Here is a 6,264-nt window from a genome sequence, read left to right as displayed (position 1 = left end):
CCAGGTTTTTGTCCTGTTTGAATATATGTAACGCTTATTACTCCGGAGTTTCGCAATTTCCCGACGGACTTCAAACGTCTCTTGACGTGTCTTGATGACTTCGCGTTATCCTTAGAATTGTTCACTTTGACAATTACAGTTTGATTGTCGCAATTCAAAAGGATTGCCGGAACAGGTTTTTCAACCACAGGCAAGTCCATCAAGAGCTCACGCAACCATTCTGATTCAACGATGGTTGTGTCTAAAGCGAGAAGTTCTGCTTCCATAGTTGACCTCGTCAATATGGTTTGCTTACAAGATCTCCATGACACTCGCGCCACCTCCAAAGGTAAATACATACCCACTTGTGGCGTACGTGATCAGCTACATCCGAGATCCAATTCGAATCACCGTATCCTTCAAGCACAGCTGGGTGCCCCGAATAGTGAATCCCATAACTCATTGTACCACATAGGTAGCGCATGACCCTATCAAGTGCATGCCAATGATCAGTACCCGGGTTTGACATGAACCTACTCAACTTGCTAACAGCAAAAGAGATGTCGGGTCTAGTCGCGCTCGCTAAGTACATGAGTGAGCCAACGATCCGAGAATATCTCAATTGATCTATGGCAATCCTCCGGTTCTTGCGTAGTGTCACACTCGGGATCATAAGGTGTTGAAGAAGGCTTGCTATCAATATAGCCGAACCGGCTCAAGATCTTCTCAACATAATGGGATTGCGTTAGAGTAATCCCACTCTCGTTCTTAATCAGCTTGATGTTCGGAATCACACCAGCCTTCTCCCGGATCTTTCATATCAAAGCTCTTTGACAAGAAAGACTTGACCTCGTGTATTACTTTCATGTTTGTACCAAAGATCAGAATATCATCCACATACAAACATAGTATAACACCTTCGCCCCCACCATGGCGATAGTAAACGCACTTGTCGACCCTCATTGACAACAAAGCCTACGTAAGTCAAAGTTCGTCAAACTTCTCATGCCATTGCTTAGGTGCTTGTTTCAGGCCATATAAAGATTTCAGCAACTTGCACACCTTTCTTTCTTCACCTTTTACTACAAACCCATCAGGCTGATCCATATAGATTTCCTCTTCCAACTCTCCATTAACAAAAGCTGTCTTTACGTCCATTTGATGAACGATAAGACCATAGGAGGCAGCCATGGACAGTAATACTCGAATGGTGGTAAGTCTAGCGACGAGTGAATAGGTATCGAAGTAATCTTCGCCTTCTCTCCGTGTGTAGCCTTTAGCTACAAGCCGCGCCTTGTACTTCTCAATAGTACCATCAGGTCTTAGCTTCTTCTTGAACACCCATTTGCAGCCCACGAGCTTGCATCCATGGGGTCGTTTCCGATAGCTCCCAAGTTCCATTAGAAAGAATCGAGTCCATCTCATTATGGACAGCTTTCTTTCCAGATCATCTCGCATCCGGAGATGCATATGCCTCCGCAATGGACGTGGGAGTATCATCCACAAGGTACACAATGAAATCATCACCAAAGGATTTTTCAATCCTTCGTCTCTTGCTCCGTTTAGGAGCTTCATTGTCATCCTTCTCAGTAACATTCTCATGTGATTGTTCAAAATACTCATTAGATGTACTCGGACTCAGGAATTATCTCGGTAGAAATTCTAGCAATGCTATGCATATCTTTCATAGGAAACATATTCTCAAAAAATGTTGCATCACGAGATTCCATAATAGTATCAACATGCATATCGTGTACCTCGGATTGAACTACTAAAAATCTATATCCTACACTCCGTGGAGCATAACCTAGAAAGATACAATCCACTGTCTTTGGTCCAAGTTTGCGCTTCTTAGTAATTGGAATATTGACTTTCGCCAAACATCCCCATGTGCGCAAATATGAAAGTGATGGTTTTCTCCCAGCCCACTCCTCGTAAGGGGTTTTATCTTTATTCTTGTTAGGAACTCTATTCGGGACATGACATGAAGTCAATAAAGCCTCCCCCCACCATGCCTTAGATAAACCAGACAGTGGCTAACATGGAATTCACCAAGTCGGTCGGCGTGCGGTTTTTCCTCTCGGCAACCCCGTTTGATTGGGGTGAATAGGGAGGCGTCCTCTCATGAATAATGCCATGTTCCTCACGAATTCATCAAAGATTTTAGGAAAATATTCGCCACCACGATCCGACCTAAGACGCTTGATCTTTCTCTCTAGTTGATTTTCAACTTTGGCCTTATAAATTTTAAAGTAGTCTAAAGCTTCATCTTTAGTTCGCAACAAATAAACATAGCAAAATCTAGTCGCATCATCAATCAATGTCATGAAATATCTCTTTCCACCTTTTGTCAACACACCATTCATCTCGCATAGATCAGAATGTATGAGTTCTAGAGGTGCCAAGTTTCTCTCCTCGGCCGCCTTGTGAGGCTTCCGAGGTTGCTTTGATTGCACACAACTATGGCACTTAGAACCTTTGGAAATGGTGAAATTCGGAATTAAACTTAAACTGGATAGCCGAGACATTAAACCAAAATTAATGTGACATAAACGAGAATGCCAAACACTCGGTATCATCACTAACATTGCCACAAATATGGTTCACGGACTTATTACCGAAATCGAAAGCGTAAAAGCGGAACAAGCCTCCGCACTCATAGCCTTTACCAATAAATTGTCCAAACTTGGAAACAACTACTTTATTCGACTCTAAAACAACCTTAAACCCATCTCTGCATAGAAGGGAGCCGCTAACGAGATTCTTGTTCATAGTAGGGACATGTCGCACGTTCCTCGACCGCACGATCTTCCCCGAAGTGAACTTCGGATCTACCGTGCCAACACCACGAACGTAAGCATGTGACCCATTCCCCATCAAGACGGAAGAATCCCGGGCGACCTGGTAAGAAGTGAACATGGATATGTCAGCACACACATGAACATTAGCACCTGTATCAATCCACCAACATGGAGATTGAAATACCGAAAGAACAAGTAAAGAGATTACCGTACCCATCAGCATTGCTAGCGGTCACCGTGTTGACTTGCCTCGCCTTTTTCTTGCGGTCCGCCCTCTCCGGACAGATCCTTAGAAAAGTGGCCAGCCTCTCCACAGTAAAGCAGCTCGGATCTGCTTTGTTTATCATCTTCTTCTTCTTGAAGGTTGTAGTCTTCATAGGCTTATTGAAGGAGGGCTTGTTATTCCCTTTGTTCTTGTTGTAGGGTTTCTTCCGCACCATGTTGGCGCTAGACTCGACCCTCTCCTTTCTCGCGATTATCCTTAGCCCGAGCTTTCTCCTCAACATCAAGAGACGCTATCGCATTTTCAACCGATATCTCCTGTCTCTTGTGTTTGAGAGTTGTGGCAAAGTTCCTCCATGAAGGGGGCAACTTAGCGATGATGCATCCAGCCACAAACTTGTCGTGTAAGGCACACTTAAGGAGTTCAAGCTCTTTCGCAATGCACTGTATCTCATGAGCTTGTTCGACTACAGAACGGTTCTTTACCATCCTGATGTCATGGAAGCTCTCCATGATGTACAGTTCACTGCCTGCATCGGTTGCACCGAATTTAGCATTCAGTGCATCCCAGAGCTGATACGTCTCCGACGTATCGATAATTTCTTATGTTCTATGCCATATTATTGATGATACCTACATTTTTTATGCACACTTTATGTCATATTCGTGCATTTTCTGGAACTAACCTATTAACAAGATGCCGAAGTGCCGCTTCTCGTTTTCCGCTGTTTTTGGTTTCGTAAATCCTAGTAACGAAATATTCTCTGAATTGGACGAAACGAAGACCCGTGTTCCTATTTTCACCGGAAGCATCCGGAACACCCGAGAAGGACCGGAGGGGGGCATCGGGCCCCCGGACCATAGGCCGGCGCGGCCCAGGCCCCGGCCGCGCCGCCATATGGTGTGGCCACCCCTTCGACTCTCCCTGCGCCGCCTCTTCGCCTATATAAAGCCTCCGTCGCGAAAACCCCGATGCGAAAAACCACGATACGGAAAACCTTCCGCAGCCGCCGCCATCGCGAAGCCAAGATCCGGGGGACATGAGTCTCTCGTTCCGGCACCTCGCCGGAGCGGGGAAGTGCCCCTGAAGGCTTCTCCATCGACACCGCTGCCATCTCCACCGCCATCTTCATCACCGCTGCTGCTCCCATGAGGAGGGAGTAGTTCTCCATCGAGGCTCGGGGCTGTACCGGTAGCTATGTGGTTCATCTCTCTCCTATGTGCTTCAATACAATAATCTCATGAGCTGCCTTACATGATTGAGATTCATATGATGATGCTTGTAATCTAGATGTCATTATGCTAGTCAAGTGAGTTTTACTTATGTGATCTCCGGAGACTCCTTGTCCCACGTGTGTAAAGGTGACGAGTGTGTGCACCGTGTGGGTCTCTTAGGCTATATTTCACAGAATACTTATTCACTGTTGAATGGCATAGTGAGGTGCTTATTTATATCTATTTATGATTTCAATGTGTTTGTATCACAATTTATCTATGTGCTACTCTAGCAATGTTATTAAAGTAGTTTTATTCCTCCCGCACGTGTGCAAAGGTGACAGTGTGTGCACCGTGTTAGTACTTGGTTTATGCTATGATCATGATCTCTTGTAGATTGCGAAGCTAACTATTGCTATGATAATATTGATGTGATCTATTCCTCCTACATATGCATGAAGGTGACAGGGTGCATGCTATGTTAGTACTTGGTTTAGTCTTTTGATCTATCTTACACTAAAGGTTACTAAAATATGAGCATTATTGTGGAGCTTGTTAACTCCGGCATTGAGGGTTCGTGTAATCCTACGCAATGTGTTCATCATCCAACAAGAGTGTAGAGTATGCATTTATCTATTCTGTTATGTGATCAATGTTGAGAGTGTCCACTAGTGAAAGTGTAATCCCTAGGCCTTGTTCCTAAATATCGCTATCGCTGCTTGTTTACTCGTTTCTACCGCGTTACTACTCGCTGCGTTACTACTACGCGTTACTACCGCTTGTTTATCGTCCCGGGCAAAGCACTTTTCCGGTGCCGTTGCTACTACTTATTTATACCACCTGTATTTCACTATCTCTTCGCCGAACTAGTGCACCTATTAGGTGTGTTGGGGACACAAGAGACTTCTTGCTTTGTGGTTGCGAGGGTTGCATGAGAGGGATATCTTTGACCTCTTCCTCCCCGAGATCGATAAACCTTGGGTAATCCACTTAAGGGAAACTTGCTCGCTGTTCTACAAACCTCTCGCTCTTGGAGGTCCAACACTGTCTACAAGAATAGAAGCTCCCGTAGACATCAAGTACTTTTCCGGCGCCGTTGCCGGGGAGGAAAGGTAAAAAGGCACTCATACTCCGGTTCTGTGTAAACAGTACTTTTCTGGCGCCATTGTGTTTGTGCTCGAAGCTATTTCCTTTAGATCCTGCAATTGCACCTTTTTGTTTCTTGTTTACACTAGTTTGGCATAATGGACAACAATGAGCTTCTTATTCTATTTCCTGATTTAAAACATGGATTGTTTGATGCGAAAATTAAAAAACCTATGGAATCTTATTTGCATGCTGGGTAGTAATATTAGTATGAACGCTTTGAACACCATTGTTGATAATAATGTAGAAAGTTCTAAGCTTGGGGAAGCTGGTTTTCATGATCTTTTTAGTCCCCCAAGCATTGAGGAGAAAATTTTCTTTGATGATACTTTGCCTCCTATTTATGATTATAATGATAGTGGTCTTTTGGTGCCACCTACTATGGAGAGTAAATTTTGTTGTGATTATACTATGCCTCCTACACTTGATGAGAATAATAATGATAGCTACTTTGTTGAATTTGCTCCCGCTATTACTAATAAAATTGATTATGCCTATGTGGAGAGTAATAATTTTATGCATGAGACTCATGATAAGAATGCTTTATGTGATAGTTATATTGTTGAGTTTGCTCATGATGCTACTGAAAGTTATTATGAGAGAGGAAAATATGGTTGTAGAAATTTTCATGTTACTAAAACACCTCTCTATGTGCTGAAATTTTTGATGCTACACTTGTTTTATCTTCCTATGCTTGTTACTTTGCTCTTCATGAACTTGTTTATTTACAAGATTCCTATGCATAGGAAGCATGTTAGACTTAAATTTGTTTTGAATTTGCCTCTTGATGCTCTCTTTTGCTTCAACTACTATTTCTTGCGAGTGCATCACTAAAACTGCTGAGCCCATCTTAATGGCCATAAAGAAAGAACTTCTTGGGAGATAACCCATGTGTTATTTT

The sequence above is a fragment of the Lolium rigidum genome, chromosome 5, assembly GCF_022539505.1.
Source record: "Lolium rigidum isolate FL_2022 chromosome 5, APGP_CSIRO_Lrig_0.1, whole genome shotgun sequence".
In the NCBI taxonomy this organism is placed as follows: Eukaryota; Viridiplantae; Streptophyta; class Magnoliopsida; order Poales; family Poaceae; genus Lolium; species Lolium rigidum.
This window is presented reverse-complemented; position numbering follows the sequence as displayed.